A 26,669-nucleotide genomic window follows, 5' to 3' on the forward strand; every position below is an offset into this window, starting at 1 on the left:
GACGGGTTTATTGACAACACCACAGTGCTCCTCCCCTCTCTTGCTTTCTGGCCTCAGACATAAGGAACAGAGTCTCTTTGGGAATGAAGAGGCATCATGGAATGAAAAATAGAATGCCCTCCAAGAATGAAATCCAGCTAATTACATGTTGTTCACCTGCTCAGTTTCAGAGGGTGGACTTATGATTTGTGCCTGTTGAAGAAGAAAATTGCTTGATAGCAGTGGCCACATGATAACATTATCAGGATTCATAGGAGGGAGATGATTATCTGTTAATTTTAGAGTAAAGAGGCCTTTTACTACCAGGCAAAAAATCAAAAATCATGCATTTCTCATGCATAGCAGAAGTTCTTTGTTTTGATAGAATAATTACTATTTAGAGTATATTGAGCTGGATTTGTAAAATGACTGACCTAGAGTTTATAGATAATCAGTCTCAATATGGAGATTTCAGAACAGTAATGTGCAGATGTGGTGGCACTTATAAGGAATAGAATACATTTATAACTATGTAGTACACATACACATGCACACATATATACACAGAAGCATACTATGTAGGAGAAAAACAGGCTTGGAAAAATTAACACTTGTTTTTGGTGCTGATTATCTTAAGTGGTTGTCATAATAGTCAATACCAATTGACTGCTATCTAGTCTGTTCCTGGTAAATAGAAATTAATTTTAATTTGGGAAATATTTTATTTAAAAAAAGTCAATAGATTTATGGGTACAAGTGGTTTTTCATTATAAGGATGAATTATATAGTGGCAAAATCTGGGCTTTTAGTGTACCCATCTCCAGAATAGTGTACATTGTACCCAGTTGGTAATTTTTCAGCCCTCACATCCTTCCCCATTCTGAGTCTCGAATCATTATATTACTCTATATGCCTTTGCATCCCCATAACTCAGCTCCCATTTATAAATGAGAACATGTGATATTTGATTTTCTGCTTCTGAGTTATTTTACCTAGAATAATGGCCTCCAGGTCCACCCAAGATTCTGCAAAAGACATTATTTTATTCTTTTTTATGGCTGAGTAGTATTCCATGGTGTGTGTGTGTGTGTGTGTGTGTGTGTGTGTATGTGTGTGTATCTCACATTTTCTTTATTCACTCATCATTTGATGGGCACTTAGGTTAATTCCATATCTTTGCAATTGTGAATTATGCTGTGATAAGCATACCCGTGCAGGTATCTTTTTGATATAAGGACTTTTGTCCCCCACTTTAGGTAGATATCCAGTAGTGGGATTGCTGGATTGAATAGTAGATCTACTTTTAGGTCTTTGAGAAATCTCCATACTATTTTCCCTAGAGATCGTACTAATTTACTTTCTCATCAACAGTGTATGAGCGTTCCCCTTCACTGCATCTGTACCAAGACCTATGGTTTTTTCACTTTTAAAAAATGGCCATTCTGACTGGGGTAAGGTGGTGTCTCACTATAGTTTTAGTTAGCATTTTCCTGATGATTAGTGACATTGAGCATGTTTTATGTGTTTATTGCCCATTTGTATATCTTCTTTGAAAAATGTCTGTATATGTCATTTTCCCACCTTTTAAATGGGATTATTTGTTGTTGGTTTATTTTCTTGTTGATCTGTCCTTATAGATTCTGGATACTAGTCCTTTGTTGGAGGCATAATTTGCAAATATTTTGTCCCACTCTATAGTTGTCTTTTTACTCTGTTGATTATTTCTTTTGCTGTGCGGAAACTTTTTAGTTTAAGTCCCATTTATTTCTTTTTGTTTTTGTTACATTTTCTTTTGGTGCCTTAGTCATAAATTCTCTACCTAGGTCAATGACCAGAAGAGTTTTTCCTAGGTTTTCTCCTAGAATTTTTATGGTTTCAGGTCTTTTTTTCTTTCTTTTTTTTTTTTTTTTTTGAGATGGAGTCTTGCTCTGTGGCCCAGGCTGGAGTGCAGTGGCCGGATCTCAGCTCACTGCAAGCTCCACCTCCCAGGTTTACGCCATTCTCCTGCCTCAGCCTCCCGAGTAGCTGGGACTACAGGCGCCCGCCACCTCGCCCGGCTAGTTTTTTGTATTTTTTAGTAGAGACAGGGTTTGGTTTCAGGTCTTAAACTTAAGTCTTTAACACATCTTGAGTTAATTTTTGTGTACGGTGAGAGATAGAGATTGAGTTTTCTTTTCCATGTGGCTATCCAGTTTTTCCAACACTATTTGTTGAAAAAGGTGTTCTTTCTCCAGGGTATGTTCTTGTAGACTTTGCCAAGGATCAACTGATTGCAGGTATTTGGCTTTATTTCTGGGTTCTCTATTCTGTTGCATTGGTCTATGTGTCTCCTTTATACTAGTACCAAGCTGTTTTGGTTACTATAGCCTTGTGATGATTTGATGTAATTAGGTGATACTGTGATGCTTCCAGATTTGTTCTTTTTGCTTAGCATTTCTTTGGCTGTTTGAGTTTTTTCTTAGTACCATATTAATTTTAGAATTTTTGTTCTAATTTTGTGAAAACTGATATTGGTGAGAGGAATTACATTGAATCTATAGATTGCTTTGGGTAATATGTCCATTATAACAGTATTGATTCTTCCAATCCATGAGAATAGGAGTTTTAATTTTTTGTGTGTCATCTACAATTCCTTTCATCAATGTTTTGTGGTTCTCTCACAAAATTGTAGAGATCTCTCACCTTCTTGGTTACATATATTCCTAAGTATTTTAAAATTTTTATTGATTAACAGTTTTTTTTTCTCTGATCATTATTAGGATCCATTTTATTGTAACAACTCTTAGAGTATCTTAGAACAGTTATTCTCATTCAGGCATTTTAGCTCCTTGGGGGACATCTGGCAATGTCTAGGGACATTTGGCAATGTTCTGAGATATTTTTGGCTGCTGGACATGGTAATGAAAAGGAAAAGATGCTACTGGTGTCTAGTGATTAGGACTAGGGTGCTACTAAATATCCTATAGTGTGCAGGACAGCCTCCAGCAACAGAGAATCATCTGGCCTAAAATGTCAGTAATTCCAAGGTTGACAAACCCTATGGGGAACAGTTAATGGAATGGGATGTATAGCATGATGAAGAGAGGACAAAGAAAGACCTACTGGCTGCTTTCAAGTTTTTGGAGGGCTTTTATGTGTAAGGTGGGTTACACTTAACTCTGCTTATTTTTGTATGACTCTTGGATCAACAGGTAGAAACTTTAGGCAGATATGGAGGAAAGCTTTCTAAAAGATATCTACAAAGCTGAAATGTACTGCCCTAAGAAAAGGTAAATTCTCATCTGTAGAAAACTAAAATATAACTTAGTTACTAGAAAGGGATGTCCTCTAATTATTATACAAAACTGATATACTGAAAACATTTTAATCACAGATACTGTGCTGGGAAATTGGAGTCCACGTTGGAAAGGTCATTTAAATAATTTAAGTGACAACTTTCAGATGCAAAGCTTGAATAATTTCATTCTTTTTGTCAGCTTTGGAGAAAGCTTGGTTCCATATACAGCATTATAAATGTATGTAAGTAGCACTTAAGGAAGATCTCTAGAGTTATTTTACTAATCCTTCCTTTTACTTGTATATGGTTTTAGAAATAGATGTAACATTTTCACTACTTTTTCTTACATAATTTTCTAGACCAGCAATTTTCAAATTTAATTGATCATATGCCCAATAAAAAATAAAATGTAAACCTTACCCCTTATTTACATGTTAATATAATTTATAATTTATTTTTCTCACAAATTAAAGTTTTAAAAGTTGACAAAATGAAAAATTTTATGCATTTTCCTACATGGAATTGGACAAAAAGCTCTAACTCAATGCTTTTCATCTACCAGAGGTGAGAAGGCACAGTGTTTTATTTTTAAAATGTAAAAAAAGATAATTTTTAATTTATTATAAAATCCAGATGAATGGTATTTTTTTCAGACCTATAAAATAAAAGTTCCAATTTTAAAAATTAGATTTAACAGACATAAAATTAGTGTCTAATATTCCTGTAAGAGTTTCCAAATCTTTACACCTAATTCCTGTGTTTATCTCTTCATGGAGTGGGACTGGTAAGTTTGCAGACTTGCCCCAGTCTGTGAGATGTAAATATCATTGCTTGTGAGAAAACTAGGCCTAGAACTATCGTGCAGCCTGAACCTATTGATGTAAAATTTTGTAATCATAAATTGGCATCTTGAATTTTCAATCCAGGACTTATGTGAGATGTCTTCAATAATTCAGAACCTTTCCTACCTAAAATTAGGATGCTCAGGTGATTGGAGGTAGAAGTCTGAGCTTCCCTTTGCAAGCGTTTACACGAATTATCACATGACAGCAAGCAATTCACTTATGTCCTCTGTCTGCTAGTTTTCTCATTTACCAAATGTGTCTAAAAGAACTCTCTATTTTTCCCTTACATGGCTTTTATATCTAGAGAAATAAATGTGTAGGAAAGCACTTTAATAAGATAGTTGTGATAAATAAATGACTCCTAGGAATCCCACACCAAGGAATTCATTTACATTCAGGTGGGTGAACAGGTGAGTGAAATGTAATTTCTAGCTCTAACCCTAAGCATCTTTTGAGCCACTTTTGAGTTTTGCAAAATGCAATGTCCATCCAAGCTACTAATTAGTTGAAAACTCAGCCACATTTGGTTACCTGGACATTCCTTTTCATTACTAATATACCTTGGTTGAGGTAAAATGCCAAATCTGATGCCAGCAGCCTGCAAGAATGACAGTAACTCTGGTGGCTAAATTAGTCCAAGAGAGAAGTTTAGCTGTAAAAATAATCTCTATTCTTTTGTGCTTCCTTATACTCCAATCATGTTTAAGTGTCTAATATGGCGGAGGAATTGTGGTACAAATATGTCTGTTCTCATTTCTTTGGAATATTGTATACATTGACTTAATGCCCCATTCCCAAGTTTCTCATTTGTAAAATGGTGATAATAGTATCTGCTTCATAGGGTTGTTGTTAAGGGAATTAATTAGGTAATTCAGTCAGGAACTTACGCGATGGTAAGGACTTAATACGTGACAGGTATTATTACTATGAATAATGGTTGTTTTAACAGAAGTACCTAATCAGAGGAAATTATTCTTCTTAACAAGTGGTACAATAGCTTGGTAAACAGATTGGTCTAACACTAGAAGGATGTTAAACCTGACCTTCTTATTGTACCCCCATCAATCAAAGGACCTCAGAGTTTTCCATCTTGTTCTGTTTCTTAGTACAGGGAACATCATCTTTCAGATAGAAACAAAGAAGTCGCCTATTATTAAGCACTACAAACTTGTTGAGCTTTTGCTTTGCAGTGTCTGTGGATCACGGATTATAATTAAGAACCAAGGTTTAACACCTCCTTTTAATCATGCAGGCATATATGATAGTAAATACTAAATAAGAAAAAAAATGGTACTATCAAAGGACTTCATGCCTTCCACAAACCTAGAAGGTAAACAAGTGTCTACTTGTTGGAAAAAACAATTGTAATTTACCAAGAATATATCTGATGGACAACCAAGTTTAGATAGCCATATCAGGAACATTACTCCCAATAAATAGATCTCATTTGCTGTGAATCGTGGACATTTAACAACATATGCAAAATGTTAAGACTTAGAATTGTATTTCCCAAGGTCTTAATTTAATTTCATTTAATTACTTCGGTCATGTAATCATCTTTACAAATAAAGGCAACAGACTTTGATTAATCTGATGATCCAATCCTCCTCCTCCTCCCAAAGGTCTGTCAGACATGAATCTGACCCAGAATTTTCAACTGGGGACACCTTGAAACCTAAGTGGCTGAATGTGGGCTTCATGTAATCCCTCCAATAAGGAAACTCTAACTTTTAAAGGGTCTTTTGACATGCATGGTAATTACAGGAGTACAGTTCCTGGTACTGGTAGGTGGTGGCTGGAAAAGGAGTATTTAGAGCAGGGGTTAGCTAGCTTTCTGTAAAGGGCCTATTGTGATCATTTTAGGCATTATGAGACAGACAGTCTGTCACAACTGCTCAACTTTGCCATTGTAATGTGAAAGCAACTATAGACAATAGGTAAATAAATGAGAATGACTGTGTTCCAAGAAAACTGTATTTGCAAAAAGAGGCAGCAGGCTAGCTTTAATCCAAGGGCCATAGCTTCCTTACCCTTCATCTAGAGGAATGGTTGCTAGTCCAACGGGCAGTCACTGGCCAAATTCAGCTAGAAGGTGTATTATTTTTATTACACAGTGTTGATCTGCATGATGTTCGTATTTTCTACTAGTTGCCAACATTTAAAAATCAGGAGATTTTTTACATACAAATATGCAATCTGATATCTCAAAAACATGCAAAGATCTGGTAATACCCATCTGTCTTCCTCCACAGCAACAGTAGTTGTGCCCTCTTGGCAGAACAAGCACTTGCTTTCTTGTTCTCCACAATACTCACCATTTCCTGGTGCCTTCCAGAAATTCAGGCCCACTTCCTTCATTTACACTACCTGTCTTGCCCTGGCTGTGCTCCTGGAAGAACTTGACTTTGTGAACACTTTTTAGTAGATCCTATCTTTCTTCCTCTTTCATTCCCTATTCCTGAAAGCTTTCTCAATTTGGCTCACTGAGGCTGAGGACCAGGCGTGCTTTTGCAAACTGATACGTGGCTATACAATAGTATTAGTGTCTCTGAGAGAGTAGCATAGCTGAGCTCTAGAGGTAGTGAACATTTTGTACCTTTTTTTCATTTCCTACAATGATATCTCAGGTTTCAAGTCTGTTTCCCTCTCCCTACTTTCTTTCATATGTAGTACACCAGAGAAGGTGTACATGTTTCCATTCTTATCCTTCAGCATTTTCTATCTTTTAATCAGATGATTTTCAGCCTCTTTTTGTCCACCTAGAGTCATGTTTGTTGTTTTTTATATATATATTTATTTACGTACATATATACTTAATAAAAATAGATTATTGTGCATCAAAGATGATCAGGTCTGCACCAAATGTGAGATTTTTAATTACATGATTCGATGTATTTAATTCAACTCGTTCAATGCCTGCTATGTACCAGGCACTGTATTGGGCACTGAAATGTAAAGTCAGAGTTCCTGTCATGGAAGAGGGGTGCAAGTAAACAAAGACTTCCAAATGGAGAATCTTATCTACAGAGTACTTTGAATTTACAAATAAGTCTATATATGAACTAAGGAGAATGATGGAAAGCACAACTGTTTATCAAAAACTTATTTTAAGTGAGTGGCGAGTTGGTCTCAGTTCAGAAAACAAAGTATTGGAATAAATAGGAATTTCTGCGATTTGATAAATTGAGTCACGGATGTTTTATTTAACATCTGAAAAAGTACTCTGTGCTTGAGAATGAATAGCGAGACTTCAGTCTTTTAAAGACCTGTGCAGGGCTGTACAGGATAGCTTAGTGCCAAGTAGATAAAAACCAATGAAGAGAAAAACTTGCAAGGATTTATAAGGCAAGAAATGAACGTCATGGGTAAATGCGAAGTAGCTGTTTGAAGGAAAAACAATACAAGTTATTATGAGATGATGTTCTTTGGGCTGTCAGTAGTGCTGTATAAAAAGAGTCATTGAAGAATGTTCACTAATGACATTAGTCCATTATGAAATAGAAATAAAATACCACCAAAGTATTGGGAACTAGCAAGGAATATATAGAAACCCAAACATTGGCTTTTTAATTTTTTTAAAAATTTAAAGTATGCTCACTTATATCTGGAATTCTGAATGCACTTGTGGTCAATATATTTAAAGCAAACTTTGTGATACTGCTTTGTAACACCCGTCTATGATAATCTAGACATGTAGCAGATGTTCCACAAAGAGCAAAGGCCGGGCGCGGTGGCTCACGCCTGTAATCCTAGCACTTTGGGAGGCCGAGGCGGGCGGATCACAAGGTCAGGAGATCAAGACCACGGTGAAACCCTGTCTCTACTAAAAAATACAAAAAATGAGCCGGGCGCAGTGGCGGGCGCCTGTAGTCCCAGCTACTCGGGAGGCTGAGGCAGGAGAATGGCGTGAACCCGGGAGGCGGAGCTTTCAGTGAGCCAGGATCGCGCCACTGCACTCCAGCTTGGGCGACAGAGCGAGACTCCGTCTCAAAAAAAAAAAAAAAAAAAAAAGGAGTATGTGGGCATGTACCTGATACATAGTATGTGTGCATTAGAGAGCTGTTGAATAAGTGAATATGGGCAGAATGGCACTGAAAACAGGGAAGAGTTAGACCAAGAATAAAGAGTAATTGCTAGTGCCTTAAAAATTAATAATAGTAGTAATACTTGGCTCATAGGCTGTTAGGCAAAAAAGGAATATGATTGAAATATGTAAACAAACCTCTGATGCATATGGAACAGGAAATAGCCTTTGTTCTAGTCTACAGTACATGAATGGGAGGGAGAAGGGGAGCAGTTTCCAGGAGAGGAATGGAAACCTGAGAAATTGCTGTAGGATAGCTATCATTGTTTGATACCAAATAACAAACATGGAACTCATTCTGTGATAATGTACATACTTACAATTCAAAGGCAGAAAGTTTTTGTTAAACAAAATAATGGGTCTATGAATGAATCTTAAAAATGCTTTACTCATTTGTTTTGCAGAATAGTTTGTCGGTGTATATGTGTATGTTTGTGTGTGTTTTCCCAAGTTCTTTAAATCAGACAAGGAATGTGTATATAAATTCTATTCTTATTTTCATCCACTGTCAAACTAACTTCTGTGAAATATTCTAGGAATCTTTGATAGAATATTTGTTTTTGGAAGTTAAGTGACATCATTCATCCTTTTGAGCCAAATATAATCAGCATCCCTGTGCCAGGAAGGAAAAAAAAATACCTTTATTCTTACATTGACTATTCCAAGAATTACTTTTCTGATAATTCCATACAGGGTTTCTCCAAACCTCTCTGTTCATTTGCATTCATAATGATTTGAGATTTTATTTAGTGGTCGAGTTGTATTCACCCTGGAGCCTGGAATGAGGACATCCAGCCTGACAGTCCGTTAAACATCTTGTGAATGGAATAATGAATGAAAAGGTCAGACAGTCCATTTAAGGAATAACATTTTTCAGATTTCAAGATGCCATTATATTGTGACAAAATCCATATGTGTTTCAGTAGAACAAGAATGGGAGCAAGGTTTTAACCTTTAGTTTTAATAAATATTTTTTATTAAAAAATTGAAACATTTTGATTCCTTAACCAGTGAACTGAAAACAATAATTGGAAAACAAAACAAACAACAATAACGACAACAGAATCACAAAAAGGTCCTGCCAGGGCACTTTCTAGTTTCACAGAATTGGATAAGGCAATTTAAACATGCATCAGCCAATGTACATTCAATCACTCTCTATTACTTACAGCAGTGGTTTTGGGTATTGTTTTAATGGTGTTTTATCTTGAGCTTCATGATGGTATTTTGCAAAGCAAGTTAAGCTTTAAGAGTCTAGCTTTTGATTTCACCATTTTTTTTTTTTTGCATTTGTGTGACATTATTCATGTTGAATTTGGTTCCATTCTTTTTCCAGCTCCTAATTATACCCTCAGACTCTGTAAAGATGCATTTGTTCCTAAGTGCAATCAAGAAGCATATTAGAAATCAGCTGTACATAGTTATGCTCTTATAAATGGAAAGTCTATTACATTTGTGTTAGAAACAGAATGCTCATACTGGAATTCAATTGCAGTTGATAGACACATATCGATTGCTTAGGACATGCTAAGTGCTGCACTAGACAGTGTGGGAAATATGACCATAAATAAAATACCATCCTTGTCCCAGAAAGCTCAGGATGCAAAGGCAATATCACATAGTGACAAATAGTTCAGGCTCTGCAATTAGTACTTGTGTTCAAATCTTGTTTTGTTTCACTATTCACAAACCCTGTGACCTCTTTGAGATATAGTATTCTCCAGTAAATGGGAACAATAATAACCATGGAAACACATGTGTAATACTATATAATTCTGATTATTTAAGTAATATATTTCATTATTAAAAATTCAACAATGAGAAAAAAATAACTAAAATGAGAGAATTCTCACTGCTCTTTCATCTCCAATCTTGAAGTAACCACTGTGAAGAATTTAGTTTCTATATTTCCAGAAAATTTTCTTATGTATATACTTACATTCTATTAATTTTGGGGTAAATTTTGTCGGTACTATTTTGGAATCAGTTTTTTAATGAGCTTTTTTAATTTTGAAGTGATTATAGACTGGTAAAATAATGCAGAGAGATCCCAGTTACCCTTTATCCAACTTCCTCTAATGTTAACATTATATATAACCTTATACTAATGCTAAGAATTTAACAGTTGTACATTACTACTATTCAATAAATTCCATACTTTCTTTGTATTCCATCAGCTTATCTACTAATGTCCTTTTTCAGATCCAGGATCCCACATTGTGTGTAGCACGTGTTTAGTTTTATTTAACAAGGCATTTTGGATATCTTTTCATGTCTGCACACATAGCTCTGACATATTGCTTTTAAAAAGTGCACAACTTTGTCTGGGCGTGGTGGCTCATGCCTGTAATCCCAACACTTTGGGAGGCTGAGGCGGGTGGATCACGAGGTCAGGAATTCGAGACCAGCCTGAACAATATGGTGAAACCCTGTCTCTACTAAAAATACAAAAATTAGCCAGGCATGGTGGCGCACACCTGTAATCCCAGCTACTCAGGAGGCTGAGGCAGAAGAATTGCTCGAACCCAGGAGGCAGAGGTTGCAGTGAGCCGAGATCACACCACTGCATTTCAGCCTGGGCGACAGAGCGAGACTCTGTCTCAAAAAAAAAAAAAAAAAAAAAAAAAAAAGGTGCACAATTTTAATCAATTAAGTCTATGTAGTTGTGGTAGTCCCTTCTCATGCTGCTATAAAGAACTGCCGAAGACTGGGTAGTTACAAAGCAAAGAGGTTTGACTAATAGTTCCGCAGGGCTGGGGAGGACTCAGAAAACTTACAATCATGCATGGCAGAAGAGGAAGCAAAAATGTCCTTCTTCACACAGTCTCAAGAGGGAGAAGTGCCAAGCGAAAGGGGAAAAGGCCCTTATAAAACCATCAAACCTCATGAGAACTCATTTACTATCACGAGAACAGCATGGAGATAACCGCCCCCATGATTCAATTATCTCCCACTGGGTCCTTCCCATAACACATGGGGATTATGGGAACTACAATTCAAGGTGAGATTTCAGTGTGGACACAGCCAAACCATATCAATAGTACAATTTATTTAACCCTTTATTGACTATTGATGTTTTTCATATGAATCCTAAAAGAAACTAATTTCCATGCATTGTATGATTTAATCTTCACTATGACCTGCGTCTCTTAGATGCCAAACTAAGGCTCTTTCATCTACCCTAAGGAGGTTCCCTGTATAACAGACACCAATGTGTTACTTTTTATATATTTTTTCTGTGACAATTGAGCTCCAATTTTAGTTGTGCTAATTTTCATTACATGGAAGTTCTTACTTTGTGAATGATTACATTTGTAGATCTTTTTATTTCTGATGACGTGTATTGTTTTAAAGCTAAGGAAATTATTTGAATGTCCAAGTTTCAATGGCTAAAGCAAGTATTTGGAATCCTATTCCTTATTTGCAATTTTCCAGTTGCTGAATAAAAATAGCAGCGATCCTCTACTGGTAAGTGAATTCGTTTTTGGATAATGGTTAAAAAAATGAGCCAACAGAAGATGGTTTTACCTCCTATGGATATGGCGCAGGATTATAAATTGAGGTTCTGTTCTTGAAGCCTACTCATTTCATAAATTCATAAATTTACCAAAACTGATTGTGTTTTTTGTTTGGTTATATTTATTTTTGTTTTTTTCCACCTGGCCTGGTTAATAGGGTATGTGTCTGTTTACTAGCACTTCTATTTGGGTAGGGAAAATTCCCTAAGTCAACTTTACTACAGTCTTTTGGGGGTCATTGTAGGACAGGTGCTGTCAATTTTTAAAAATATATTAAAACCCTAAGAGAAAAAAAACCTTCCCCTCATGAGCTGTAACTCTGTCTAACGTCCACTGTGAAGTTCAGGCTAGGCAAAGAGTTAAAATCAATGCTATTTCCTACTTGGACAAACAAAATGAGCAGGAGCCTGAGATAGCCACCTCTGAGTTCAGCTTGTTGTTAGTTTCCATTCTAATACAGTTTCTTCCTTGCTCAGTATCAGTTTATAAAAGCATGTTACATGTCCACTGACCCCAGATAACTAAATAAATCCCACTTTATAGTCATAGAACTAAGTCCCAGGTTGTATTTGTACTAATGCCTGCCAAAGATGGATACAAGGAATTCAGAATAAATCAACCATTAAATTCACATTTCTTAGTGGAATAAAAGTTGGAATGAGGAATGCAATTCACCATCACTCTCTCATACACACCTGCATGCACATGCACATATACACACAGTTACACACACACACACACACACACACACACACACACACAGCATGGTACATTATTAGTTTTCTTTGTTGGATGCATGTTTTGGTTTTGGATTTCTTTGAGGGGCATTTATGCAGAGTTGTTTATCAGATTTGGAGTCCTGGATGCCAGAGAACTGCATTTACTTCTGTTTTTGCATATACCTTTGTGACATGTACCTGGTGATTTTATGCTGGTCGAATTTCCCATTTGAATGAGGTGACAGCATTCAGGAAGTTATAAGTCCCTGAGATGGACATTTCTGCAGGTCTTTTTCATACATTTCCCGTAGAAGTCTTTTAAATCATGTTCACAATGAGGCTTAAAATTACTGCTTTCTTAAGGAAAAGAGATATATAATCCAGGGGTTTTATAAGCAGCATTTGATGAAAGTCTTTGAAAAGAAAGTAAAAATCAGTTCATTTTAATGATTGGCAATCATAAAAGATAAACCATCATTAAATTCCAAGATCTGGTATACTGAGAATGAGAAAAAAATAAAAACACGAACTACCTTATAGATGCACCGCTGATAATGTATTCTAGGTTCTTTCTTTTTCGGTAGATCATCCTGAACATATTAGCCTCCGGTTGCTGGAAATCAAAATAATGGCATGGTGATTGTTAAGAGTCCATGTTATATAAGGGTGTTCTGATATTGAAATGAATACTTCACTTCTTGTTTCTGAAAAGTGAATGTTGGTAGGTTGGTTTTTGAATGTGTTTTGAATGTTTTAATAGAGCAGGGTTCTATCTAGGAGGAAATAAAAGTATCTGTGCGGCAGACACCACAGTTCTGCTTCTTGGTTGTAAACTTACTTCCTAGTAGCATCAGTTCAAGATGTATTCTCATTGAAACAAATTTTATTTTAATGTTCTGACATGCTCATTGTGGAAAGACAGTGTGGGAATTCAACCTAGAGGCTTGCTCTGACAGCGAAAGAAATGTATCTTGTGTGTATGTGTGTGTTTGTGTTTTAAAGGCTATTTTTGGAGATGAATTAGTACTAATAGGATATAGAGTATAAGAGGAGACGTATGGTGAGGTCACACAGGTCCTGAAATCTTCCTAGAAGTGAATCATAACTCATTCCAAGTGACAGGAAACACGTCCGAGGGGCTGGAAAAGGGATGTGAATCAGACCTGAGTTAAAACTAACCTTTACAATATCTGTCAAAAATTACTAAGCAAAACAGTTATATGAATATCAACACATGAAATGCTTTCTCCTTATTTGAGTGAACCAGCTGCTCTCAGATTCTTGAACAGTAACCATATCTAGAGAGTACATTAGAATGTCAATTACAAATCATTCTTATCTTTTCATCACATTAGACCGTGGAGAAATTGTGTAAATTATTTGAAAGTAATTAAATTTCTAATCTAAAGATTTAGATCTAGAATTGGCATTTTTTCTCCCCCCCACCCCGCCCCGCCCCCAGTGTAAAGCACCAGATCGTAAATATATTAGGATTTGTGGCTGATACAGTTTCTGGTCTCTAATACAGGTTCTCAACTCTGTCATTTTAGTTCAAAAGCAGCAACAGACAATGTGTGAATGGATGACTGTAGCTGTGCTAAAATCACTTTATTTGAGGACATCGAAATTCAGATTTCATATAATGTTCATGTGTCACAAAGTATTACTCTTTAGATTTTTTTTTAACTATTCAAAAACGTAAAACTACTCTTTGTTTGTGGGATTATACAAAAACAGGCTATAGGCCAGATTTGAACAGCGGGCTGCAGTTTGCTGAGCTCAGTTTTAGATAATTCACAGTAACCACTGATTTGTGCTGCTTTGTACAGTGGTGTAAAGATTTACCTACAGTACATTTTCTAAATAGTTTCTAAGAAAAATAATGCATGATATTTTTAAAGGGCAGAATGTTTTCTCCCACAAAATAATTGGCCACTGACAATTTTTTCTTGCTGCTAACCTGATTTGTCAGAGAAGTGAGCACTGCATCTTTGTGTTATGCCCTCTCCCCAAATTCCAATACTAGAAATACATTTATTTGGTTTTATGTTAAAATGCAAATGGCATCTTTCCCCATGAACTGCCATTAAAGAGAGAGGAGAAAGAATGTATATTCTGGGAATCTCAGGGCATGGCTTCAAGTTACCAATTTGATAAATTTTTTCTGAAGTCTAGTGCTTTATCTTAAAATATTATGTCAGTTCTGCATTCTATATCACTAGATATCTATGTTTATTTCAATGTACACAAACTGTTTTAAGTCACTGAACAAATATGCAGTTCCTCTGTGACCTGCCATACTGCCAGCATACCCCAGAAGTCTGGGCATACCTTAGGTTAAGAAACATAGCAGTGAGGCAAACTGATTGTGTGTTAGTCCCAGTTTGATGGCTTCAGAGCAGGTTTTAAATGGTAAAGGAAGAATTACATGTGAGTATCCCAGTTGTCTTGTATAGTGACCTGAATGACCCCTATTCCCTTGATCCGTGGCTTCTACCTGCAGACCTGACTCCAGCCCAAGGTGGAAGAATGGCATGATCACTGTCTTTGAAGACAGATAGACAAAGGTTTTAATTTTTACTGTTCCATGTGTAGTTAGACTAGTTGTTGAGTTAAATTTTGTCATCTGAAAAATGAAGATAGGATTTATGGTTCTTCAGTTACAATTCAATAACTTTTGCTAATGTAATTCAGAAGGGATATATCAGAAAACCATTGGAGAACGTAACAAAGGAAAATTAAAATATCTGGTGGGAGGAAGACAAAGGAGAGAAATAAGAGGCAATTAGTTTTCCAGGGCATTTTATTGAGCAACTATGAGATACTGTGGTTAAGAAGCCATTCAATTTGCCTGGAGACTTCTGGTTTATACCTGCTGTACTTGCATAATTACTCAAAGCTCCCCTTTTACCCTCAAAAATATCTCTGTTCACATGACACGTTGTCATCTTAAAGGACTCAGAAGTTTGATCTCACTTCTGACTGCGAGTTGGTCTTGCTCTTTTTTCCTTACACTGCAGGATCTGGTTTTGTTCTCTGTTTTCAAAGCCAACCTGTATATACCAGTATCAATTAAAGATTATTCCAGAGCCACCTGGTGGGGGTATCACCATCCACGGGAAGTGAGGAGAGAGGTGGGCAAACCAGACAGCCATGATATTGAACCTCAAGTCCTCACACTCCTTTCTGTCTGGGAATGGAATTAGATGGTGATATGGTATTGATCTGTATCCCCACCCAAATCTCATGTTGAATTATAATCCTCAGTGTTAGAGGCAGGGCCTGGCAGGAGGTGATTGGATCATGGGGGTAGATTTGACCCTTGCTGTTCTTGTGATATTGAGTGCATTCTCACGAGGTCTGGTTGTTTAAAAGTGTGTAGCACCTTCCCACTTTCTCTCTTCCTCCTACTCCTGACATGTAAGACGTGCTTGCTTCCCTTTGCCTTCCATCATGACTGTAAGTTTCCTGAGGCCTCCCCAGCTGTGCTTCCTGTACAACCTGCAGAGTCGTCAGCCAATTAAACCTCTTTTTAGTATAAATTACCCAGTTTCTGGCATTTCTTAATAGCAGCATGAGAATGGACTCATACAGATGGGTCAGTCCATAGTATTTTGAAATTTGTCACTATCCCTTATACACATTCATGCTACTTCAGTCTAATCTCCATACTGTTACTCAAAATGGCTTTCTGAAACACAATTTCTCTAAAACCCTTTTTGACTCCTCATATACATCAAGGAAAAATAAAACTTCTTAACTTGACATACAGAGCCTTTGATGGCCTAGCTTCTGTCTTTTCTTTCTCTTCCCTCAGTCGCCCACAGCTTCTCTATCTTGTACATTTCTCTAATATTCGGTGGCTTACAGTCCTTATGGCATCATGTTCCTGCACTTCTGTGGCTGGGCACATGCTGTTTCCTCTGGCTGGAATGCTTTGCCCTGCCAAACTTGTGCTGGTTTTTCCTTTCAGAATCAGAGTGGAAGTTGGCTTTCTTTTCTTACTAGTTCTTTTTTTTCTCTTCTAGTTGAGTTATCCTTCATTCCACTCCCATAATTCCCTTGGAAGACTTCAATCCTAAAATGTGGGACCCCAAATTTCATTTAATAGTTTCCTTGTCTTTCTCTCTCAGTAGGTTATTGGCTTCTTGGAGGCAGAGATCACAATTTTCACCTCTGTAAACAGTGGAATGGTACATAGCAGCTGAATGAAAGTTGGATAAGTGGATAAGTGGTCTGCATGAGAAAGGAGTGTTACTTCTGAGAGGAAAAACATAAATATGCAGACAGTGACGATAAGGATTTTAATAAGACAGAGAGCATGATACAGGATGCATGCTAATTTCATGTGGGGCTAAATTAGTGTGAATCTGTGTGTCCCAGTGACAGGGCCCATTTCGGCTTGGGAAGAAGGAGAAAGAATTGTCTGTGGCCTCCAGAGAGGCTTTGTAATTTATTTTCATCAATATACTTGTTTCGTTTTCTAAGTGCAAATGTTACCACAGTGATCAGCATCTCTGGTTTCTCTGGGAACCCTCTCTAAATACAACCCAGGGTACCCAGAGAACATGCAGAATAGAAGCTGGTGATCTTTGAATAACTGTGGAAGGCATGTGTAGTCCTGGAAGACTGAATAATACTTCCTGAATTTATAAAATGGGAAGATGGACTTCCCAGCCAATGGGCTTGGAAGATGGACACTCACTAGCAAAATTCTACAAAGGATTAATAAGTGGACTTTTTTGAGTTGTTAGTGAATCTATTGGGTTCCTAATTATTATCTTATGGGAATCACTTGGACTAAGAAAGTCTGTTTGTAGCCTAATTTTTCCTTAGAAAGGACATCTAATTTACTGTCTGTTTGCATATCTGTCCTCTCCACTAGTTAAATAATTTTATACACATTTGTGTTCTTAGTTTCCGACACAGAACATGGCATGCTATAATCACAGTGTAGTTGCTGAAAGAATAGGCTGATGAACATGTAAAGGACATTTGGGTGTTCTGATACACTGAAAAAGTCAAATGAGTCAAAGTATAATATGGCTATTTAAAAAGTTATATGATCTGAGAGAGTGTTCAAGGAAGTGGTTTCTGCACTATAATTTTCACCTTTGTAAACAGTGGAATGGTATGTACGTAGCAGCTGAATGAAGGTTGGATAAGTGGATAAATGGTCTGCCTGAGAAAGGAGTGTTACTTCTGGGAGGAGAAACACAGTAGGGAGTCTTAGGCCTATTCTATTTTGCCCCAATAGGACTAGAACAGGAGGGTTGTATTAAATTAATCAAGCTCCATAATGAAGGAGGCATTGGAAAGTGGGAAATTATTGAGAGAAAAATGTCTAGGAGAGTCTTAAACATAATGAGTGCATTTTGGAAAACTAGGACACTAATAAACAATGATTTTTACGAGAGTTGAACTTAAAGTGCCTGCAATGATATTAATTGAAAAGAAAAGGCAAAGTCACTGGACAGGAAGCACACAGTCCACCCCAGGAAAGCTGTGATGGCTGTGGACTGACTAAAGAACAGACAAATATGAATGGGAAACAGATTCCAAATACATTCATGAAAAGAGTAACAGTGGCCGTCCCAGATGACAGGTGATGTTTTTAATGAATTTTTATAATAACCTAGTATTAGATGCATGATGGAGGGAACTATACATAGATTTTTTTTCTCTTAGTTCAAATAAAATAGAACAGAGAATTATTGTGTGGAGAAGACTTAGGGGGCAGAAGAGGAGTTAGGAATGCTATTTTCATATATTTATTGGGTCATGATGTGGAAAAGAGATTAGAATTATTCTGCATTATTTAGTTAGAACTGCTTACAGAAAAGCTAGATGAAGGGACAGTTTAGCTCATATTAAGTATGTCTTATGTCTCTGTGGTGTTAAAAGATAATTTCTAATAAAAGGCAAATTTATGACTATAGAATAAAAATAAATATGTGTTAAAAATCTGACTTAATTCATTAATGAGGAAACTGGTGAGGTATTACAACCAGTTCCAAGGCAAATGCAAAGAATAAGCAAATTCAGATTTGTAAAATAGTTCCCACGGAGTCAGAATCGGATATGGCATAATTGTCCATTGAATTCCCAAATTTCCCCTAAAGTGTCTCTTTTTGACCAAAAATATTATCAAAGAAATACTGTTCTCGATACGCAGCATAAACTGTGGGGGCTCCTGCTTCCATGTTGTGTTTGGCACCAGGAATAACCCAGAAGTAGCCAAATGATGACCTGTTGGGGGTGCTGTAGAAAAAGTTTACTCATCGGATAGTTGGTTTGCCAAGATGACTTTAAAGACAGTTAATAATTTTAAAATTCTAAGGTACTACCTCACCACTCAGGGAGCCAGCTCCTGAACCTGTATCACTATAGCTGGGTCCTTCTACAAATTCGAGTTCCTGTGAATACAAACAACTGTCCTTCCCCAGCTGATGACGGTTTCCTTTGTTTCTTACTGTGCCTTGAGAATCTACCTGCCCTTTGGATTCCAGTTCTCTCCTTATTTGTCTGACATTCACCAACTAAACTCTCTTCCTGTCTCTTAAAGTGCTTTTGACTTGGAAAAAGAAACAACTGTAGAAGATAAGATTATGTGGGCTATTTTAGGTTGAATCTTTACCTCCCCCAACCACCAAAAAAAAAAAAATACTGAAGTATTAATCCCCAGTACCTCATACTGTGACCTCATTTGAAAATAGGGTCATTGGAGATGTAATTAAGATGAGGTCATACCGGAGTAGGTTGGGCCCTTAAAGCAATATGACTAGTGTCGTTATAAAAAGATGGCCATTCTGGCCAGGTGCAGTTGGCTTATGCGTATAATCCCAGCACTTTGGGAGGGTGAGGTGGGTGGATTACCGGAGATCAGGAGTTTGAGACCAGCCTGGCCAACATCATGAAACCCCATCTCTACTGAAAAATACAAAAATTAGCCAGGCGTGCTGGCAGACGCCTGTAATCCCACCTGCTTGGGAGGCTGAGGCAGGGGAATAGCTTGAGCCTGGGAGACGGAGGTTCCAGTGAGCCAAGATTGTGCCACTGCACTCCAGCCTGGGTGACAGAGCAAGACTCTGTCTCAAAAAAAAGATGGCCATTTGAAGACAGAGACACACAGGGAGAAGGCTGTGTGATAATGAAAATAGAATTTAGAGTGACACAGCTGCAAGTCAAGTAATGCCAAACATTGCTGAGCAAACCACCAGAGGCACAGAAGAGGCAAGAAAGGACTCTCCTGTAGGTTTCAGAGAGAACATAGTTCTGATAATACCTTGATTTTGGACTTCTTCCCTCTAGAACTGTAAGACAATACATTTCTGCTGTTTTAAGCCACCTAGTGTGTGGGGCTTTGTTACAACAGCCCCAGGAAACTAATATAGGGATATACACAAATTTGTCTTCTATGAGCTGGCTCTGCATTGTTCTAAATGTGAAGAGCTGAGTGTAATGTGTTATACACATATAATGCCTGGCAAATACTAGGCACTAATTAAGTATTAATCTCCTTCACTACCTTTTTTTTTTTTTTTTTTTAACTTAGAACCTGTAAATTGTAAACCAAGTGACTGCATTACCACATAATGCGAGGAACATGACTTGGAATTAAATCTGAGCTTAAATCCAAGCTCTGCCACTAGCTAGCCAGCTATATGACTTAGGACAGTTTTTTTGTTTTGTTTTGTTTTGTTTTTTGTTTTTCTGTATAAAACCATCTTTCTGGTCAGGGTAAAGATGAGAAACAATGGCTGTGATCATGTGGTACAGGGTAAGCACCCGATGCTTAGTAACTACTGTAATTTTATTCTTCTTGCATGATGATTCTTATTATATTAGCACTTCATGACTTGCATTGCTGCTAGGGAGTTTGTAATTGTTATATTTGCTCAAACAATTGAATTTATAATCACTGCATTTATAAGGAGAAAGATAACTACTTTTAAAATTCTCTTTATATCCTGGACATTTTAAGGCTTGAAAAATTAGTGCTTTCCACTTTTATTTTTGAACTGCTACTAAATTTAAAGGACTATTAATCCCCCATGTTTATGACTCACCGATTCATCATCAACACGATGCCTTTTAAAGCAATATGTGACTCAGGAGAAGCATGAACCAAACGCCTGAAAGAGTGGGGAGATGGTTGTGTTGAGGATGGAGGAGGAGCATTTGGGTTTATTTTCCTTTGAAGTAGAGCCCGAAAAGTTTTGCTGAAGAAAAGATATCTGAGCATGTGCTTGAGTTTGATTCATTAATTTTCAGTGTATCTTAAACTTAGTTTTTCAAGCTGTTTTTATTTTACTATCATATGAGCTGACAGCAGGAATGCCAAACCACAGTGCCACTGTGTGAGGCACAAGGGTGTTGAGGACAGTATGGAAATTCCCTTTTGAGTCTGATTTTCTGGAATACCAGAGGCCACATTTCTGAGTGGCTAGTGCAAGGGAAACAAATCTACCCATGCCGGGGTTAGAAAGACAAGAAGCTAGTTCCTGCCTAGCTCCAAAATTCTCAAAGATAATAGGCTTGAAGAAGTCTATATTCCTCCTTTCTTAAGACCTACACTAAACACCAAATTCTTTGACTGTTCTTGTGGGACTAGATCACGTAGAATTCCCTATTGCAGAAGATGAATACTCTTCTGCATAGTGTACTGTTGATGGTAAGCATACTTCTCAGATAGCCCCCAAGATTTCTGTCCCCTGGTCTACATACCCTGTATAATGCCTTCCATTGGTGTTGGCAGGGCTCATGAATATGATGGAATTGTCACTGCCTTGTTTATGTGACATTATATTAAACTCCATCTTAACCAACAGAGAGAAACTCTCCTCCTGGCCTTAAAGGAGCAAACTGGCATGTGTGGAGAAGGTCACAGGGGAGGGAACAGTGGAAGGCCTCTAAATACTGAGCATGACACTTGATGGATTGCCAGCAAGAAAGTGGGAACCTTCGTCCTGTAACTGCCAGGAACTGAATTCTGCCAACAACCAGTGAGCTTGGAAGATGCCTCAGATGAGATCAGACCCTGGCTGACACCTTAATTTCAACCTCATGAAACCGTGTGCCCAGAGCCCACCTACTCTATGCTGAACTCCTAACCATGGAAACTGAGATAATAAATGTGGGTTGCTGTAAGCCACTATATTTCTATTTATTTGTTATCCAACAATAAAAAATAAATACAATTCTAATTTCCAGGAACAGGGTATCAAGTCTCTTAGCTAATAAACAGCAAACAAACAACAACAACAAAAAGCAGTCTGTGCACAACCACACCCCAAGTTGTCTTTGTTCAAGTAACTAACAAAAGATTTCCCTCCCACTACCATTAGTGTAGACTTTCACAAAACCAGTGGGAGCCCCTTTATAGTTGGACATTGCCGTGGCCTACATGACGTTCTAGATGAGCCTAGCTGAGCTATTACTGATTTAGTGGAGCAATTATTTTGTGTAATAACCTGTGACTGACTGAATGCCTATTGTTTCACCCTTCTTTTATGTGTCCTTATTATGATTTTCTTAAGGCCAATTGTAATCTCATATGTATTTCCCTAACAAAGAGTACCTTGATCTTGAATGTTCCTTTATTTCCATGCTGCCCTCACCTTTCTCCCAAATGTACATTCTAAAAGACCCTTTCAGCATATTGCTTAGAGTGAACACATGAAGATGCTTTTTTATATGCTTAGGGGAAGAAGAAAAGACCATCCCGTAAAAATTTCACATTGTTTTCCCACCCAAGTGTATCTTGCTCAGATAAAGGGGCATCACAAAGGCCACCCTGGCATTCCTGCCAGCATTTCAGCATTCCATGCCCCATCTCTCTCTTAAATTGGAAAACATTTTTACCGATTTCTTAATGTGTTTGAATTCCTGTTTTTCACATCATCCCTGATATATTTGGGGGTGCTGGATTGGAATATGTAACACTTTTCTTGCTAAATAGTCGAGTTTTGATTAATTGGCTTCTGACTTATGGAGCTATATTTACAGCTCTGTGAGGTAGATAAATTCACAGCATAAAATAATACCCTCCCAATCATTCAAGGCAGTCGGTTTGCACTCACATGTAACCCAGATGCACTTAAAATAAAGGTGTCTATCAAGCAGTAAGTAACGTGATTTCTCAATTGCCCTGTTCATAGATTGAGACAAGTCTATGTGGGGCAATTTTTCAAGAGCGTTAGGAAGGGCTGTCTCCATAATATTTCCCTACTCTGTCCCTTTATTGATGGCCAATATTCCATATTTATGTAATGATTCCTCTGGCCCCTATAAAAGTGGAAGTAAGCCGGGAAAGGAGTTACCTGGTATTTCTCAAACTATTATATAAACCAAGCCACCATATTTTATCATTCTGAAGGCGTACAGCTCTCATGTTATTCTATGTGAATGGTGCCCCCTGGTGATGTGCTGTGTCTATGCTGCAGTGAACTCAGTGGATGTATGCTCAAGATTCTGCTTTGTTTGTACAGTATTCAGGTTTTTTTTAAATGTTCATATTTTCATGGGAATGAGTTGTCAGTTCCTCTCTTGAAAGCATGTTTGATTAGAAAGAGTGCAGACTTGTTTGTGTGGTTGCTTCATAGTATCATTGGCCTGAATTTTTTTTTTTTTTTTTTTTTTTTTTTTTTTTTTTTTGGAAAGGAGCTATAGCTAATTAAAACAAAATTAGCATGGCCAGGTGTGGTGGCTCATTCCTGTAATCCCAGCACTTTGGGAGGCGGAGGTGGAAGGATCACCTGAGGTCAGGAGTTCGAGACTGCCCTGGCCAACATGGCAAAACCCTGTCTATTAAAATTACAAAACTCAGGCAGGCGTGGTGGTGAGTGTCTGTAATTCCAGTTACTGGGAAGACTGAGACAGGAGAATTGCTTGAACCTGGAAGGCAGAGGCTGCAGTGAGCTGAGATCATGCCACTGCACTCTAATCTGGGTGACAAAGTGAGACTCCATCTCAAAAAAAAAAAAAAAAAAAAAAGATTAGCAAAATGTTGATATTGAAACCGCAAGATGGCTGCGTGGGGATTCACTATGCTTTTCTTTTTACTTTTGTGCATATTTGAAATGTTCTACAACAAAAAAGGTTAAAACATAAAAGGAATTCAGCTTTAGATTGTTAAAAACACACAAATCTTTGCCATGTAAGTCTTAAATACTTATTATACGAAAAATCCAAATGCAAAAACTGTTTATGTAGTAGAAGAATAGAATATGACTAAAATTTTTCCAAAATAGAAGAGTATATTTACAAATCATAGTGTTTAGCCATATTATGCAGCCCAGAAGAATAAATAAGTAGATACTTTTTTAATATATAAAAAAGAAAGAGTACAGAGATCAAAAAGACAGAAGCTCTCTGAGAATGGGATCCACAAAAATGCAGAATAAAAGTTTACTCTTTTTATTTTGTTCTCAAAACTCTTCCTCCTGCTGCTTCTTTTAACAACTCCCTGCCATGATCCACCATCCATTTATTCATTCATTTACCCATCCATCTATTATCCATCCACTCATTCATTCATCCATCCACCCATCCACCTACCCATCTTTCCATCCATTTATTTACCCATATATTCATTGACTCAGCAAACATCAGTTAAGTGCCTGTCATTTGCCAAGCATTAATGGATGATCCAATACCCAATTTGAATTTCTTTACATAATACTTCAATGATCCAGAGAGAAAGAGGACTTTGAAAAATTATCTGTCGTTCAGAGATTGGAGAGTAGTGTGCAGCGGAATACATTCAAACTTTTGAAGATAGCTTTTTGCAATTGTGCCTTGTACTTCCTTTTCCTACTTTCTCTGTCCCTCCCCATCTTCCTTACAAAATGTACAAAGGGTCCTGGATTCAGTGGGTACTGGGTAGAGGTGCACAGAACATTGCCTCAAGTTGTGCAACGTGGCAGCCCTATAGACTTCAGGAACTTTGTTCTGCAATATACATTTTTTTTTGTTTCATTATTTTCTTTTTTTTCTTTCTTTCTTTTTTTTTTTTTTTTTTTTTTTTTTTGATGACAAAGCTGGGTTTACTGTTCTGGGTTAAACCTGTGGAGGCAGGACCTGGGAAGGCGCATGGGGACAGATGAAGCTGGTGACTGTATCTTCCTGGTCATTGCTGGGTTCTCAGCACACTTGGCCCCCACTCAAGTTCTAGGTGAAGCCCAGTGCTGGGGGACGGGGTCCTCTTCCTGACAGTGCAGCCTGTGGGATCACTTGTAAGATCGCACATGGAGGTAGGGGGTGGGGTGTTGGCCTGCGCTGGGGCCAGTGTCCTCAGGAAGGTATCTGGGAGGAGGTGGCGGCAGCCGCCCCATTCTTCTTGGCCGGGGCCTTCAGCAGGGCCAGCTTCTTGGGCAGGCTGCTGCTGGCTTTCATCACCACATCGTGTTCGATCTTCTTCCGGATCCCGACTTCTAGGTTCTTCTTGAGCTTTTGCTGCTGCACGACGCGCGCCTTCTTGGGAGCGATAACACGACCGCCTTTTCTCGGCCCCGATTCTTTTCAGATGCCGCCGCTGCTGTCTTACTCTTTGTGGGCTTGTGCGCCTGGAACTTGCGCTGCCCCTGCGCCATGATCCCTCATTTATTTTCATAGGCTATTTTTCATTAAAACTTCAAGTTTATTATCTCTCCTCCAGGAGGCTTATTTTCTGACAAGATTAGATTGCTGTTTTTCTTCTTATTGATTGATTGATTGATTGATTTACAGGTAAGAGGAGTGAATGTCTATATACTTGGTCAGGTTCACTTTGATTCCTTATTTCTAAGATGAATTCAAACGTAATGAATCTCTTGAGCCAGACAGGGATTCTTGTTAAATATCACATCCCTCTATTTCAGTTTAGTCTTCTGCTTAATGGAAAACTGAATAGGTCCAAAGATTGCAATTTCTGCTTTATTTGGCATAATGCCGATACAAGGAACAATTACATCTTAATGATTATATCCCTTATACACTTGATTGCTTAGACCAGTATATGTCCCATTATGTGAAGCAGTCAGGATGCTTTCACCATCTCAGAAAGAGAATAACTTGAGCCTGCACAATCAAAAATATATCATCGTAACTCTTTTCTTCTGAAAGATAGAGCCATATTCTTTTGAACGGATAACCGAAATGAGAAAAGCTGACATTGTATTATTAACCAATCCTCTAGACATTTGCTTTAGAATTAAGTGTGACACATTGAAAGACATGGTCAGAGAACTGCTTTAGTTCTCTACCAGCTCAATAACATAAACAATATGAACTGGGGTTAGAAACTCCTTAAAGAATCAATGGAAGAGAAATTCATTAAATAAGATAAAATAACAAGGAAGCTGCCATATCATTTCTTTACAATTCTCTCATGAAGTTGTATCTTGGGTTCGTCATGAAACAGTGCTCAGTGAAAGATTTAGGTACAAAGGATTTCTTATGAATGTTCATTCAGGAGGAACCCCTAAGGGAGTAGGGGAAGCAAAATTGGACATGGAGGGAAAACCAAGCAAAGGTGTGCTTTTACCTGAACTCAGCTCTATCCTGAAAGGAGCTCTGGAGCATAAGTTACAAAAGACCATCCTTAAAGGGGTGCAGGTACCAAGTATATGGAAGGTGGGTGATGAACACACCATGCTTGGAAAGGAATCTACAGGGAGTTGCATGGGGTACCAGTAGTGTTCAGTGCACTGAAATGCTGAGCTCAAGATTGGAAAATTTTTCTGGAGGTTGGTTTCTGTAAAACTCTCCAAGTTTGTTATAACACACTCTATTCTGGGGTCCTTTGGAATAGTAGTGGAAAGGAAAACATGGCTGTGGAGTCAGGGAGACCTAGGATTGAATCCTAACCCTGCTCTTTGCCAGCAAATAGAAAAACCTGGCCTAGAGTGAATAGCACCATCCCTAAATATACAAGCATTAAATCAGCAGTGCTCCTTCTCACACACATCTGCTTTCTATAAAATTTGATATTTGGAACTTTTTCACCATAAGTCACTTAAATCTTAGTTTTTGACTTTTCTCCTCCAGGAAGATTTTAATTTTCAAGCTTACTTCTCTGCAAAATAATGGGATTTAACCTAATTTCAAATGATTCCTGGCAACAGAGAAATACTTATGGTATGCTTATTTGTGGAAACAGAAAGTCCTTCTTCTTCCCAGAGTCCTCTCTGCAGATGCACCTGCCCACTCAGCCTGCCCACAATGCAGGCCCTCTTTTCACACACCCTTGGAAGAATATTCTTCAAG

The 26,669-nt window shown here is 37.7% G+C and overlaps 1 protein-coding gene and 1 pseudogene across 5 annotated transcripts in view; one reads left to right on the forward strand and one right to left on the reverse strand.

Annotated features, from left to right (window-relative positions):
* The window catches only part of CTNNA2 (catenin alpha 2), a 1,149,887-nt gene that overhangs the window by 976,256 nt on the left and 146,962 nt on the right, over positions 1 to 26,669 (forward strand). The window lies entirely within an intron of this gene.
* LOC140713439 (leydig cell tumor 10 kDa protein homolog pseudogene) lies at positions 24,393 to 25,015 on the reverse strand (annotated as a pseudogene).

Source organism: Chlorocebus sabaeus, chromosome 14 (genome assembly GCF_047675955.1).
Source record: "Chlorocebus sabaeus isolate Y175 chromosome 14, mChlSab1.0.hap1, whole genome shotgun sequence".
Lineage (NCBI taxonomy): Eukaryota > Metazoa > Chordata > Mammalia > Primates > Cercopithecidae > Chlorocebus > Chlorocebus sabaeus.